The 16,603-nt window shown below is 41.4% G+C and overlaps 1 long non-coding RNA gene across 7 annotated transcripts in view; it reads left to right on the forward strand.

Moving 5' to 3' along the window:
• LOC111091542 overlaps positions 1-16,603 on the forward strand; it is a 41,794-nt gene continuing 25,191 nt past the window's right edge. The window contains exons 1-5 of one of the 7 annotated variants that reach the window (XR_005375699.1): positions 1-383; positions 576-641; positions 1,332-1,382; positions 3,054-3,254; positions 7,560-7,722. This is a non-coding gene — a long non-coding RNA (uncharacterized LOC111091542). Of the gene's footprint in view, positions 384-537; positions 642-1,331; positions 1,383-3,053; positions 3,255-7,559; positions 7,723-16,603 lie in introns of those variants that run through there. The other 6 variants (XR_005375703.1, XR_005375702.1, XR_005375704.1 and 3 more) reach the window with 6 other exon arrangements.

Raw genomic sequence — 16,603 nt, forward strand, 5'->3', positions numbered from 1 at the left:
CTCCCATGGACCGGTACTGGGTTCTGCTGGTCTGGTCTTTGCCTCGGGTAAGTCTGTAAGTCATCTCAAGGGCAAGGCCTGAAAGAGAGACGGACCCAAGCCAGTTCAGGAGGAGCCGCAGAGATACGAGGTGTGCTTAGGGGACGTGATTCGGTGCCAGGCCCTGCCACACACCTTCGGGCGCCCCGCCCCCTGGACCGCCACCCACCCGCGGGCGCTGGAAAGCGTTGAACTTCCAACGTCTGGAGGTGAGAAGCGGGACCACGCGGGGAAAACGGCTGAGGCCAGGACGGTTGAAAGGAGAGGGAGAGAGGCTGATGCACAGAGGGGTCGCTGGCTGAAATGGGCTTTGGGGACAGGGAAGCAGCAGAAAGGACAGGAGGGTGAGGGCAAGGAATGGGACCCCAGGAGGGGATGGGAGAGGAGGGGGGGCGGTGTAAGTGAGTGATCCACAGGGAAGGGGGACAGATGGGCAAGCAGCAGAGGAAAGCCAGAGAATGGGAAGATCTCCTGAGGGGGGTGGGGGAGGGCTTGGTAGGATTTAGGAGCTGAGCCACTGTGCTCACTCACTCCAGCGGAGGGGCCCTCACCAGGGACAGGAAAAACACGTATTGCTGTGGAGTCCAGAAGTAGCTGCCTGGGTAAGTCTTGATTCTAATATGTTTTGATGACTGGCAGGCCTCTCACTCAGCAGGACTTGGAAGACACTGCTGTAACTATTGGGTTGTAATTGTTGGGAGCTGGCAAAATGCAGATAGCTGTAATCATAATCCTACTTCCTAATCACATAATGTGTCCTTAAACCTTTGAAAGTGCTTTCCCCTATTCTAATCCCGCCCCTGCAATGACCCTGGTAATGTTAGGGGCTGGTTTTGCCTTGTCCCCCCCTTTATACAGGCAAAGAAGTTAAAACTCGGGTGAAATGATTCGCCCAGAGTCCTAGATCAAGTAAATGACTGAGAAGAAACAACAGATTGGTTGACATTTTAGTGAAGCCAGTATTGGCCAGTCTGGATTAAAGATAATTATAGCAGGATGTGACTCTGTGACAAAAGGTAACAGAAGTGATAGCTTGATGAGCCCACAAAATAAAGTCCCCAGACTCAAAAATCATCCCCTCCTCACTGGTAAGTCCAGGAAGCAGATGCTCCTCGACCTGGGCCTGAAGTTTCCAGATCCCTCTATAGTATCTCTGAGGTCCCTCTACTGGGCCTGCCTTGACTCAGACTAATAGTCAATTTAGAAATTGGGAACCTTACTCTGTTTGGGCTGCTATACCAGAATACGGTAGACTGGGTGGCTTATAAACAACAGAAATTTATTTCTTACAGTTCTGGAAGCCGGGAAGTCCAAGACCAAGGTGCTAACAGGTTTGGTATCTGGTGAGAGCCTGCTTCCTCAATGGCCATCTTTTTCTGTAATGTCACAAGGTGGAAGGGCCAAGGGAGCTTCCTCAAGCTTCTTTAATAAAGGCATTAATTCTATGCATGAGGGTTCTGCCCAAATGATCTAATCACCATCAAAAGCCCCCCCCCCCCCATCTCCTAATACCATCACCTTGGGGGTTAGGTTTCAGCATATGAATTTGGGGGGAATACATTCAGACCATAGTAGACTTAGAAAGGACTCACTTTGCTTGGTAGTATCAAATGTGCATAGGCATAATGGTTACTCCTTTGTTTTTAGGAATGAAGCAGTGCTATAGCCTCCTACCTTGTGTCTCAGACTGGCATGCCTGCCCTCCCTGTTGTTTTATAACGTGCTTAACCTTTCCTCTGTCTGATGTGCAGGATCTACATAACTTAGATTTTTAATCAATTTAATCTATTGATGCTGAACCCAGGAGAGGATTCGGGGATTCTGGGATGGTGGGTAGAAACCAGCTACAAGAAGGTCTAGAGAAAGAGCTTTCCAGGTAGACTGAATAGAGAAGGAAAGGTTCTAGGGTAGGAATGACCTTGGTAAATTCAGGAGACAGAGGCCCCAGGAGACCAAAGCGCAATAACCAGGGGGAAAAAATGGCTTAAAATGAAGTCAGGGAGTAAGGCAGGTATGCAACTGCTGTTGTAGGGAAGAGAGCTTGGAGTCTAGGGCATTAAATCTGGGGAAGGGTGGGCTCCATCAAGTCTCCAATTAAATGCTGCAGAACAGCAGAAGAGGTGAAACAAGAAAAGCCAGGCCAACCTGGCTGAGCCTCCTAAATGAAGATGATGTGGGGTGAATGGAAGGAAACAGAAAGACCACTAGTCTGCAACACAGTGCCAGTGACCTCAAGAACCGTACTCAGAACCATACCAACTTCTCAAAGCTAGAAAATAAAGGGTGGCTGAGGGGATATTTAAACCACAAATCCAACTCAAAGCTGCAGACCCTTGTTAAGTGACTCCTCTCTGGAGGACTCTGTGGGGCATCCACCTCTGAGGCTGGAGATGCACCTCCCCACTGTACACTCTATAGAAAAATGGGGAATCTTTTACATTGTCGATGGTGGGACAATATAAAAGTTTATTATTCACTAGCTCAGGGGTTGTCCTCTAAAATTTTTTTTAAGATTTTATTTATTCATGAGAGACACAGAGAGGCAGAGACACAGGCAGAGGGAGAAGCAGGCTCCATGCAGGGAGCCTGACATGGGACTTGATCCTGGGTCTCCAGGATCACACCCTGGGCTGAACGCCGCACTAAACTGCTGAGCCACCTAGGCTGCCCCCTATAAAAATTTACAACCAGACTATAGAGAGGAGTTTTAACTGACTTTCTGGTGGTAGGTATGGTTGCAGTGGAGTATAATAAGCAGTGGAGGGATAAAAAAAGGTACTGGAATGTAACACCACCTGGTGATTCCAGAGTCCTGATGAGCTTCTATACAGCCCTCACCTTCAGTTACACTTCAGAGAAAATGATATAACTCTCTTAAATGTTTTTTAAATGTTTGTGTTACCCCTTCTGCCTGAGGTTTCTGTACTGTTACCACCTTATATCAAGCCATCATCCTCTCTCACCTGGGTTATTAAAATAACTATCTTTCTGCTTCCACACTTGCATCCTTACAGACTATTCCTCAAACTGCGGTCTGAGTGGATCTTCTAAACACTGAATCAGGACTTCTTTTTCCCAGTAAGGTGGACTAGGTTATTTGGATCAACTCTCTGACTGAAAACAACTTGAGAGAGAAAAACTGGACAAAACATAAGAAACATTTTCTTAAGGTCAACGAAGGGATGACAAAACAATAAGGAATTATCAAGCCCAAAGTGAGTGGTAAGAAGGCACGGGAACCCACTTTTGCCTTGAAGGCACTCATACATTCCCCAAATTAGACAGTTTTGACTGCACTGTGAGTCCCACTGTACAAAAATCAAAGGCAGGGATGGGCAAAGTAAGGAGTCTAATAGGAGACTGTGGTCAACAGGTTCTAAGGTATCTCCCACCCCACCCCCAAGTGTAGGGAAAGGGACTTCTGCCTTTAATCTTAACAATAGAATATGGCAAAGTGATGGAATATCATTTCCATGATTATTATGAAAGTATCCGTCTTGAGACATGGACTTCTGTAGACAAGTGGAAGGGGACTTAGGGCAGCTTCTAGCAAGAAACTAAAGCTGCAGATTCAAAAAACCCTGTGAATCCCAACAAAAAGGGAATCAATATCTAGAGTCATTGTAATCAAACTAGGAAAAGCTTAAAAGCTGCTAGATAAAAGGATAGACTATGTTTTAAGAAAGGTGCTTTGTATATAGGAGACACTTAATAAATATTTGTGAAATGAATACACAATCACATGTAATTTGGGAGCTTTTATGCTTACTAGCTGTATGACTTACATCCCTTGACTTCTTTGTAACTCAGCCTCTTAATCTGCACAATGTAGATAATAAAACCTACTTAATAAGGACAATTGTGAGGGTTACATTCCTGGTGTAATTAGGTATTCCTGTTCTGCACAGACTCTTTCCCAGATTTGGGTTTCTGGTCTATTCTGTGCAAATTTACTCTCTAATCTAGGTCTCCAGTCCAGGCTCTCTTCCCAGTTCCAAACATCCATCTTGAAATACTTCTACATCTAAAACATATTTCCTTCATTCCCTTTTAAAGGGCTGGAGGCTTCAGAAAAACAAGTCCTATTGCAATAACATCTGTTCAGCTACAGGGGGGAAAAGGTGAATGAACAAACATTTAGCTCAGGGCATATAATTCCCTGACTTAAATAATACTCAGTAGTACTTTCCCAAATTCTGTCATGATAAGAATTACCTGTTGCAGTTGTTTGTAATATAACTTTTGATTCTCTTCCCCCTGAACAATATGACTCGTTGGGTTTAGGGTAGAATCCAGAAATCTGACTTTTTAGCAAGCACCCAGGTGACTCTCACCCTCAGAGAAGAGTGAGAATATAACTAGATGGTGAGGACTTTAAAAAGTAAACAAGCTACTGATTAATATGAACAGGTATTTCCTACCCTAAGAAAGGAGAGAAGGAAGCACAAGAGGCTGGGCCTATCAAGGTATGGATATAATATGGCTCATGTCTGGACAGGCTCACTAACTTTTGGAAGACATAAGTGTGCGTAAAATATAGTAAAGCAAGCAGACTATACTACCATCAGATGGGCGGTAATGGACAAAATAGGAGCTCTGATTGTAGGGACGTGGGCAAGCTTTGTGAAGGAAGTGCACTCTGAGCTAGACTTCCAGAGTTCTTTCAGGTGAATATAAATAGGAAAGGGAATTGCAGGAAAGAAAAAGTTTTAAGCAAAAGAATAAAGGCAGAAAATGCACAAGTTGGTTCCAGTTAAGGCAAGAAAACTGAGCTATTCCTTCCATACGTACAGGGGAAATGCCTGGATGGGGAGGTAGAATAGGGCCAGGTGGAAATGAATGGGCAGTCTGAAAACGCAGTGCAGAAGACCTGAGCAGATGAGGGGTTAAAGGTTGGGTGAGAACAGGGAGCAGAAACCTGAGGACTCTACCACGAGACTAGGAGCCTCTGAGACAGAGAAAGCCCAAGATGAGTTCCTGCCTCAGGATCCCTGATCCTCACCCCTTCAGAGAGCACTTTCTGATTCCATATCTGACTAGCAAATCCTGAAGCTTTAGCCCCCAAATGCCAAAACTCTCACATTCATCTATCCCAGTAGTGGATGGAGACTCTGTGATCCGCAAGTGAGACTTGAAATGTGCCCCAGCCTGTTCCAATCCCTACCCCCAAAAAGTCTTGGAATACTTTTTTTCTTTTTCTTTTTTTTTTTTTTTTTTTAAGATTTCTTTATTTGTTCATGAGAGACACACACAGAATGAGAGAGGGAGAGAGGCAGAGACACAGCCATGCAGGGAGCCTGACATGGGACTTGATCCCGGGCCTCCAGAATCAGGCCCTGGGCTGAAGGTGGCACTAAACCACTGAGCCACCCGGGCTCCCCCTTTTTTTCACCAGCAATTTCCTCTGCCCAAGAGGTTTTTCCTCACTTCATCTGACTAATGTGCTCATTTGTCAGGTCTCTGTTTAGACCCTTCTAACTCAGAGAACCCTGTTCTCCCTGCTTGGTCTAAATTGTTCTCCACCTGTTACCTTGGAGATGCCCCTTTGGACTTCATAGTTTACAGAAATATTGAAGATGACATTCTATTTTTTTTTTAAGATTTTATTTATTCATGAGAGAGACACAGAGACACAGAGGGAGAAGCAGGCTCCATGCAGGGAGTCTGATGTGGGACTCCATCCTAGGACTCCAGAATCATGCCCTGGGCTGAAGGTGGCACTAAACCGCTGAGCCACCCAGGCTGCCCCGAAGATGACATTCTTATTTGTGTTTGAGGCTCTCTTCCTTCACACAGTAAGCTCTGTGGGCCCATCTGTCTCCCTCACCACTCTCTGCTCAGTACCTACCCCAGGGCAGTCTCTCACCGTTAATATTTGTTTGTGGGGGAGGGGTAAGGGATTGTGGCCTTTTCCAAGATCCTCTGCATTCCCAGAACCTCATGCGTTTCCTGCATCCTTCTCCAGAGCTTGTGCCTGGATTCAAATCCTGACGTCAGTATTCACCAGCTGGGGTGTACTGAACAAGTGGTCTACACTGCTTAAACCTCAGTTTCCTTTTCCTGTAAATTTGAGACTATGACAGTTCCTACCTCACAGAGTCATGAGGAGGATTATAATAAGAGATTCCATGTAAAACAGCCAACAGAGTATATGGAAAATAGCAGTTGATAAAGGTTAGCTGCCATCATTATTGTTGCTAATAACGAATCACCTCTCAGATTCAAGGTATCAGGCTTTTTTTCCACAAGAAAGTTCTCATTTTATTAATATACTTAGATCTTATAAATCAAGAAAATGCAGTAGAAACATGGGTTCTAAGGATGAAAATCCACAGAAAACTTTAAAATTTTTCTGAATATCTAAATATGATCAGAGTAGAGAGGAGGAAAGGGGTCACAGTCTGGGTCTCAGGTACTCCCATATCTTCTTCTCTCTAGTGTTAAGGAAGAAGGAAAAGCAAACAGGCAAGTGCCCCTTCCTGGGAGGGGAGGGTTGGGGCAGTGACGTTAGGCTCCCTTCTCTGTGGGAGGTTTCTGCTTCTCTGGCTGACACAGCCTGCCATGACGCCCTCCCTGAATGCCAGCTCTTACAGAGCACACGTGTAGTTCTTTGGAGGTCACATATCTATCTCTTATCACACCCCTTAACACACCCCTTACCAGAAGTTTTTTTCTGGGACTTAACCAGTGATGTCTCATGCACGCAGTCCAAGAATTCCTGTGTGGCTCTTGCCATTGTTTCCTCCATTCCACACCTTGGAGTACTTCCCCTGTCCTAGGACACTGCTGTCACTGCTGCTAGAGTTTCACTACCTGGGAGCCATGACGTTTTCCTCCAAATGTAAGGGGGACACCCCACTCCCCACTCCATGCCACACAGATCCAAGATAAGTGGGGTGGTACTGTTCTCATACGGGGATTTTACAATGGGATCCTCCAGGGAGATCTAGCTGCTAAAGAATCTAAAGGGCCTCCCCTGGAAGTGGTCTCAGAGCATGACCAGGAGTGAGTATTGGGCTTACGATCCTCTATTCCACAGTCAGTCCATTTTTTTCCCCTCTTTTCTACCTTTTCTTCAATTTATTCCCTTCTTGGGGTGTCAACAGGGCCAACATCCCCTGGAAAGTTGTTAGAAATGAAGACTCTCAGGCCCATCCCCAGACCTTCTAATCAGAACCTGCATTTTAACAAAATCCCCAGGTAATTACTAAAGTTTGAGAAATACTGATACATAGGACACAATTTTTGAATTCTCCCAAAGGGGAATTTTAGCCAAAGGAGCTGAATTTCCCCCCATTTTACATATGCTGATTATTGTACAGGCATTCCTTGGCTGCTGAACTAGTCAGCCCAGGGGGTCTGCCACAGTCATTCTGCGGAGATTCCACATAAGCAGCCCCATACCTGTTCTTTAGAGATACCCTAGTAGTTTAAAAAAAAAAAAAAAAAAAAAAAAAACACACCCCACCTAACCCAGAATGATAGGTTATCTTCTTCTTTTTTTTTTTTTTTTTTTTAAGATTTTTATTTATTCATGAAAGACACAGAGAGAGAGAGGCAGAGACATGCAGGGAGCCTGATGCGGGACTCAAGCCCAAGACTGTGGGATCACACCTGGGGCTAAAGTCAGGCGCTCAACCTCTAAGCCACCCAGGCGTCCCAATGATGGGCTATCATACACAGGTAAATGGTAAATCTTGAAGGAATGTTGAAATCATCAGTACCTGTAACTCGATAATGCCTTCTTCACATATGTCTTATGATACTTCAGTATATTAGGGAAGGAAAATGATTGTAATGTACCTGTTTTGTTAGTGATGTACACATTCACTGTGCTTAGAAATACACAGCACAACTTACACTGAAATTGTAAATTCACATGATCCTTGAAGGTAGTTCTCTCCTGGAGAGCTTGTATAACTTGTATCAGAGATTGGTCTGAGGACATGAATGCTCTCAGAAGAAAGGCTGAAAAGGGCTCTAGCTGGTGTCCACCTGCCACCCCAAGGTGCAGTGTTTCTAGAATTCATCCAGAGGTTCTTTGGCATGCTTCCTAGGATATAAGTCTCATAAAATACAAAGAACTGTCTTGTGAATGAATTCTTAGAATTTGTTGCATCCTCTGGTTTGATTTCTCCCTGATTCTGACCAGCTAACTGGATGAGCTGGCATTGTTGTTTTTCCTCCTCTGATAAACCGAGCTCTAGAACTTGCTGTCTGAGGAATCTCGTGGAATATTCAAAACAAGAAGATAACCCCCACCACCACCAAAAAAAAGAACATGTGAAATCATGCTATTATTTTCCTGCTTGGCTCCTGTGTCTATGTGGTTGACAAGTTTCTGAAAACCTGCAGGGTCTTTTTCTGGCTTGGATATGCTGGGGATGGAAATTTCTGAAGTCCTGTAGAACTATTTTAGGGCAACAGTGTGGTTGGCTTACTAGAGAATCAGGAAAGAGGCGGTCTTCTTTGGAGCAAACTGGTTTACCCATTATGTTAAAAAGCGTAGCCTCGATAGGATGTGATCATAAAGCAAATTCATTTCCGTCCCTGCTCCCTCTACTCAGAGGCTGGTTCTTCAGGTGGGTACCTGTAGTTCTTGAAGACACTTAGAAAAAAGGTCCTCCAGCCAATTTTAGTCATGAAGTAGTCTCAGTCGTTAAAACGGCCAGTCCCATGTAATAGTTAAAACTCTGAATTTCATTTAAGGCAAGTATTTCTCCTTCCTCCACTTCCCCAGTTCAGGTTGCTTCAGGCTGGAAGCCTGCCGTTGTGGAAAGCGAAGTAGGGGCCAGAGGAGCTGGGTAGAACAGCTGGCTTCTTTGCTTTCCTACCTAATGCTTCTACTGCTCCTTTCCCACTCCCTCTAGGGTGTGGGTCCTACAAGGACTTCCGGGCTTCTGGTGGAGGTGGACTGAGGAAGGAGGGGGAGGTGGAGGGGGCTTCCTTTAGGGGAACTGAAGCGCTTGGTGATGGTGTTCCAGGACCTCAGTACATGTTCAAAGTGGACCCCTCCTCTTACGCCGCTCTTGGGTAGGGGTGGCAAGGTGGAGGGAGGGTTGTGGAGGAGTGAAGGGCTTGGGGATGGCTCCACTGAAAACACTGGACAACAGCACCTCCTCTGCTGGCCACTTGCTCCACTGGCTTCTGCATTTGATTCCAGGCCCCTGTTGCCTAGCAGCCTCTGGCAGGCAGCCCACTTGTGCAGGGGCTCCTTAAAAACAACCCTCACGTTCATTTTCTCCCTTCCCCCATGTGACCCACGGGGTGCATGTGCTTTTCTGTTCTGCATTAAGTAGTGTACACACTCCTCCTCCTACCCTGACTCCAGCCGTGGCCTTCTGCTTTTAATTTTCTCTGGCATGCATCCAGTACCAGTCGATCTGGTCCTCTGGATTCTAAGGAGCACGGTTTGCCAACTAATCTTTGAAAACTCCTTCTGAGACTTGAGAGGAGGAGGAGCTCACCTCCCCAAGAGGGAGGAGGTGAGAGGGGAAAGGCCACAGTGCTGTGACTATGTTTCCCAAAGTCTTTTTTCAAATTCCTCAAACCTCACTTGAAGGGTTGAGGAGTGCGTGTTAATCTCAGGGTCACAAGGCTGTCTCCAACAAGCAACCTTGCAAATCCTCGCAGGTGGTCTCTCAACCTGCCTTTGAAGTCAGGGGAATTGTCACTGTTTTCTCCTTTTCTCTGGATCTTGTCTGCATCCAAGACATCTCTCATTTTAACAGGTGCTTTCTAGCTCCACTATGCACCCATAGGATTTCATTTTAAAGCCCCTCTAGGAGAAGGAAGCATCTTTATCTTTTTCAACATATGAATGACAGATTGCCTTCCTTTTTGTCTTTCTGTCCTTATTAACTGTTTATTACACTATATTTTTGTGAGAATGCCTTTTTTCCTTTTTTTAGCCGTTTAGAAATGAAATTGGACAATTCACATAACTCAGAGTCATGCTTCAGAGAAGTAAGGGAATCCTTCTGTTTTTCTTACTGAAAGTAGTCGAAGGCAAATTCTTTTAGCTTTATGGGTGTTTACATTAGAAACTGAAGTTAGGGAGATTTTTAAACAAATTCAAGCTTAAAAATATACTTTTTTAATTTTTAGCTTTTCACATCAGGATTCAGACATATAGGAGAAAGGTTGAAACATAGGAGAAAGGTCGTTTTTTTTTTTCCCAATGTGGGTGGCCAAGCTGAGGATAATGTGGGTGCTAAGTGGGAGTTCCTGGCTTGATTGGATGAAAGCTGTGGGGCTGGTTGGGCTTAGGGGGAAGAGATAAATATTATCCTGGAGTAATGAAGTGGGGCCTGGGAGTGGCTGAATTATAGGCAGTTCCAGTCGCACCATATCTTCCTGGCCCAGAGAATGGCACCAGCATCTTAATGATAACCTTATGTAGGAAAAATTTTGAGCTTCAATAATACTATGTATTATCTATAATACCCTCTTCTCAATATCTGATTCTGATTTTCCTAGAACTTATTTTACAGCTCAGAGTTGTAGGTAGCAGCAATGCAAAACACCTGACCCTGACACCACTCCCCACTCTCTACCACATACACAATAAACTAACTTCGGCTCCATAATGCACATGCATTTCAGTATTCCTAATCCATAAATATGTCTGTTCTTTAGATTCCCCTTTAAACTGGTTATAACACCTTATCTACTTCCTCATTAGTGAAGATTTTAAATAAAAATCTTTAATATGTATATGTGCAGGAGAGTCATGCTTTTTTCTTATTTTGAAAATGACCTTTTTTCAGCTTTAGAGTTCTTTCCCCAAGATGCCCAAAGGATTCATCTGACAGAGGCAGGTAAACTTTGCCATCAGAGAAGTGCATCTCCTATAGGCTGCTTATACCTGAGTACAGCTCTTGGCACCTGGAGGTGAATCCAAAGTGACAAAGCATCTTTGCTATTTTTCTAATTTTAATTTTCCTCTCTGCTAATTTGATATTTTGGTTTTGGTTCATTTATAGCCACTACTCATTAGTAGCAGCAGTGATGGAGAATTTGCTTTTAGAGTCTGACCCTGTGGTGATCTTTAGAAATGGCTTAATGGATTACAGAGATCTATTCCATGCTGAGTGAGAAACAATGGAGAATCCGGATGTTAGTCCTTTTTGTTTGTCTGTTTTGAGCCCAAATCAATTAAGAGTTCTGTGCCCATTGGGAAGGAAACTTTCATACCAGGGCTGGTGGAATTTGGGGTTTCTGGTCCTACTCTTAACTGAAATTGCAGAATTGAAGCAATAAGCTCTCTTTATGTGTCTCTCTGTCTATGTGCCTATAGTTCAGAAAAGCTTTCAACTCTTTATTTTGTGATTAGATAATATTTTCCTACCACCAGAGGGTATTAATACATTTGATTACCAAGAACTCTATTCTGATTGTCTGATAGGAATAAATAAGTGCTTATATATAAAGCAAATATTCCCAAAATTCCCAGAAAGCAATAAAATTGAACTTCTAATATTTTAAATGTGCTACATTAAAAAAAAATTCTTACAAAAACCAACTCAATAACATTTTAAGACTTCAAGTACCTAAATTTAATCTTCAGAAAATAAAACTAGTTTAATATTTGGGGTTTAATAATAACAGCTATGTTTTCTCTGATTTATTAGTGTTAAGTATAATTCCTAACAACATTCTACTTTGGTATTCTTTTTTGTAGATCTTACTGATCAAAATAAGTTAACATTCTTCATAATGTTTAAGATTATGAAAAAAATGGAAATTGTGTTTAACTAAATTGAATCATTATTCTTAAAAACTTTTTATTTCAATGGTAATTTTTTTTTATACTATGTCAGCTTAAAGGTAACTTCCAAGTTATCTTTAAGGTAACTTAAAACCTTTGTGTATGTGTATATTGAAAACTGCAAGCTGGGGGAGTGGGGGGTCTTAACTCTGACATTTACCATATTAGAAATTGAAATTGAGAAAGGTTTATAATTCTTATTTATTGAACCACTTGAAAATAGCAACAATGAATGCATTGCATATTAATATTCTTAGGAATCTTGTACAACTAGTTCCAACATTGCAAATGCCCTGACATGGGTTTTAGAATAACAGATAAGTTTGTTCCAGAATATAAAATGAAGGACAAAACTTGGAAATAATTTATCATTTTAACATGCACAGTTCAGTAACATAAAGTATACTCACATTGTTATACAACCATGACTACTATCCATCCCCAGAAATGTTTGATCTTCCCAAGCTGAAATTCTGTAATTACCCAATCCCCCCAGTTCCCAAGATCCTAGCAGCCACCATTCCACTTTCTGTCTAGAAATACATTTTAATTGTCTTGGTTTATAAAACCTGAGTCTGAAAAGCTACAAAATGTGTTAAAGTCTTTGCAAAGTTTGCTTGGTTTTGATGGTCTGTTTCCTTGGTTTACTGTTTACCCCCTTTTCCTGTAATATGAAGTTCTCTCTTCTGTGTAAACTGTCTAGATTACAAAATATTGTCTTACCAGAATAATTTTATGTGCTTTATGTTAACTTTATTATGCTCTTGATTATTTTTATAAAGCAAACAATGTTTCTTTACTTATGAAAGAACTAAGGTTCTTTACAGTCCTGCCTATTTTTAGATGTTTTGTTGTCACTTTCAGATGGAGCCAACCGTTGTTCCTTAGGTACCCATGGTACTATGTCAACTGTTCATATCTCTTGACAACTTTTGGGGTTTACCTTCCTAAAATCCAATGATTTTTTCTTTTACCCTATAAAAGAAAGGTGTTAAAAATAATTAGAGTTTATTTGTTATGTTACTGTTGATGATTTTCATGGAAAGAGTCGTTCAAATTAGAAAAGATGCTCAGCCTTCCCTAAGTTAAATTTATATAGGTAAAATATTATTAATGTAAATATTTTAGAGCCTAAATGCTTATGGGAATACCCTGACAATTTGTCAATGTTTCTAGTTATCAGTGTCCAGATATGTTTCGCCTCATGTTAGCAACAAGAATGTGGTATGACCAATATAAATTTCAGTTATTATTTTAAGTGTTTGCTTGGTTGGAATCTTCTTTACTTTGGATCTCTGGTTTTCATTTGGGGATAAACATCAGACTTAAATCTATAGGGTTTTATTAAAATGCTGATGTTTAAGACCTACTCTAAGTCTCTTTACTTGATATTGTCGATATATTTTTGGTATATTCTTAGTATATTAGTATATATATTATACCTCAGGAATTTTGTACATCTCAAGAATTTTTCCTCTGTAAAAAGTGTGCTCATCCATTATTATAAATCAGATTTCATATTCAATGTATTTTTGGAAAATGGCCTTAATTATCTGTATAGACATGTTGACTAAAGCTTTATATTTCTTTTGGATCATCTTTGTTTTGCATGACATAGAAATAACCAAAATTCTTTGTCAGTTGCATCAGTCTTGTTATGAACACTCCAGTAATTGTCACAGTCATTTTAAGTCTCTGGCTTCTACAGATAGTGTTGGTATTACTTGGATGTTTCCCTGAAGGCTCTATAATCATCTACAGGCCAGGGTTCACATCTTCAACAAAGAAGCATGATCCCAGAGTCCATGGAAAAGGACTGTACCAGATACTTTAAAGAATAGATCTTGGGTACAGGTTTCTGATGTCATTGCCTAAACAACTTTAAGACTGTACAGTGGGCTAAGTCAAGATTTCCAGAAACTTTTTTGATCAAGAAGCCAATGGGTTCATGATACTGCCAACCTAAGATCCAGCTGAACAAGACTTGATTACACAGGACTGAATGAACTGAAGAGAGATTATTGTAGCCATTTGTTCAAATGTTGTTGATGTCATTTTAATGTTCTATTTTCTGGGTATAAAAGGAAGCTCTTTCTCTTTCTTATTAAGGTTATCTATAACCCATAACAATTTAGTAGATTCTGGTTATGTGAACTGAAATGGAATATTCTTTTTTTTTAACTTTTTAAAAGATTTTATTTATTTATTCATGACAGACAGAGAGAGGCAGAGACATAGGCAGAGGGAGAAGCAGGCTCCCTGCAGGGAGCCTGATGCAGGACTTGATCCCGGGACCTGAGCCAAAGGCAGACGCTCAACCACTGAGCCACCCAGGTGCCCCTGAAATGTAATATTCTTGAATGATATTCTCCCTGCCTGACTGCCCCTCCCAAATTCAGAAACTTTTTTTATGTGTTCTTACTTCTAATTGTAATAGAGTTATTTACATAGGTTCAATAAGAATCTACCTATCTTTTTACTGAATATAATTGGAAAAATTGTTATGCAACCAAGGCCTTGTCTGGAATGTCATACTTGAGAATGATGCTTAGTTAATTGGGTACTGCCAGCCACAATTTTTTCCCCAAGAGAATATTTTAAAATATTGCTTTCAACTGTTGACCCCAAATTATGGAGTACGAACCAGCCATTTACACTTTTTCCTTTGTAAAATGTCTCTCCCTACAAAATATTTTTCTTAATAATATTGTCAACAGGTTACTCATTTCCTGTACTTGAGACACAACATTCAAAATTAGTTGTGTTCCGTCTCTTGATTCTTCTGGATTTCTCCAACTTTCCTCCATGCTTCCTATGTAAATAGGAAGCAAAAAACTGTTAACCAAAAATACTTTTTTACATTTTAATTAGTCTGTTATTTATGAAGATTAGCTTTTCAAAGCAGTACTGTTATTCCTGTCTTTCTTAATATCCATCATTATAGACACAGTTCTAAATTTAAAAAATCTTCCCCATCTCTGCAAACTATATCCCAGGATGGACAAGCTGGACTGAATAATGATTTGTGATACAGTGTGAAGATCTAGTCTACCAAGTGCACATCTGGCTTAAGACCATAACACATTTTTTTTTTTGCTTTTACATACTCTTTATTGCCAATAGTTTAAAATGATCAACATAAAAAAGAAATATTTTAATAATAAATATTGATCTTTTGGCTGTAATAAATAGTTTATTCATAAGGAATGCACTTTTCCAGCCACAAGGATCTTCAAAAATTAACAACAAAAAATTATAGATGGCCATCGTTCACAGCTGAGCATCCAAAGCCTGCTCTGATTACAGCCTTTAAGCAACATGGGAGCTTCCTCCCTTCTGCCTCCTCTTTGGGAAGTCTTCTGTCTGAAATGCTCTCAACAGAGAGAAGAGACAATGCACCTTTCTGTGAAGTTGTCTGAAAAACCTTTTAAAACAGGTATGTCAAGAAAAACTGCATTCTGGTTCACTCTCAGATTGTCCAATGTTAAGAACTGTATGCCTCAGCCTGGTCTGATTCCATCCAGTCCAGCAGGCCATAGAGGAATTGTTTTCGTGCCACCACCGGTCCATTTTTTTCAACATGCCGTAAATCATCTGACTGGCTTCCCTGTAGAAAAGAGGAGTCCCATAGAGTCCAAGAAGTCTTTTAGTTACATCTCTGTAAGAGCACTTTCAGAGCATATTCCATTTGATTTTTTGATTCTGATGAACAGCCAGACATCAGCAGAGTTGTCAGTCTGAACGTTGTAGATATCCTGTCCTCATTAATGTAGTGAGCAGATATTCTTCATTTTGGCTACAGATGATTATCTTCGTTTGATCGTGGTAGAAGTTCACCTGAAAGGTGCCATCATTGAAGAAACAGTTTGAAGAGACTGTCCTCAAAGAATACTTCAAATGTTCAATATCTTGCTGTAACCTGCACAGAAAAAGGCCAAATGGCATGGCTTAATTCATGAAACATTCAAATGCAATGAAGGCAACTATCTCTTCCAAATTGAGAATGGGCATTGCCTCAGTGAAGGACATCCTTTGGACATAACATCAGGTCTGTAATCTGAATATACTCCTAAAGTACTATGTAAAACACGATGACTTGGACTTTCTGAAAGAGGTAGACGTGGAAATGCATAGGATATGCCTAGCTTAATTCCAGATGAGCATCAGGATTATCAACAGATACACACCTTCTGTATCATGTTTACGGAGAATCTGTTTCACCAAAGCCTTTCCACTGTTCCTTTCCTCTGGAGAGAAATATAAAGTTCAGGAGCAATATTTGGATCACTTCTTACAGCTCGACTCTGAACTTTTACCATGAACAGTAGGGGGCAATCTCTATACCCCAACTCTCAAACGTTTCTTTTACTGTGCATTACTTCCCAGTTGGAACAGTATTTCACCAGTCCAAATCACCACTGAATTTGTAATATACTTTTTCTCCTTAAATTGTTCTTTTTCCCTTTTTTTGAAGATTTTATTTATTCATGAGAGACAGACAGAGAGGCAGAGAGACAGAGGGAGGAGCAGGCTCCATACAGGGAGCCCAACGTGGGACTCGATTCCAGGTCTCCAGGATCACGCCCTGGACTGAAGGCGGCGCTAAACCTCTGAGCCACGGGGGCTGCCCCTGTTTGTTTGTTTGTTTGTTTGCTTTTAAGTACTGCTTTACTTGCTCAATTTTGAGATTCAGCCAAATGGTCTAATGTTTTTTTCAAGTAAGGTAAAGCTTCCTCCACAGATTTGACAGGAAGATTTCCCTGGAGTATGCAAAGTTTACTAAACAGGACATAA

This window comes from Canis lupus, chromosome 21, assembly GCF_011100685.1.
Source record: "Canis lupus familiaris isolate Mischka breed German Shepherd chromosome 21, alternate assembly UU_Cfam_GSD_1.0, whole genome shotgun sequence".
Classification (NCBI taxonomy): domain Eukaryota; kingdom Metazoa; phylum Chordata; class Mammalia; order Carnivora; family Canidae; genus Canis; species Canis lupus.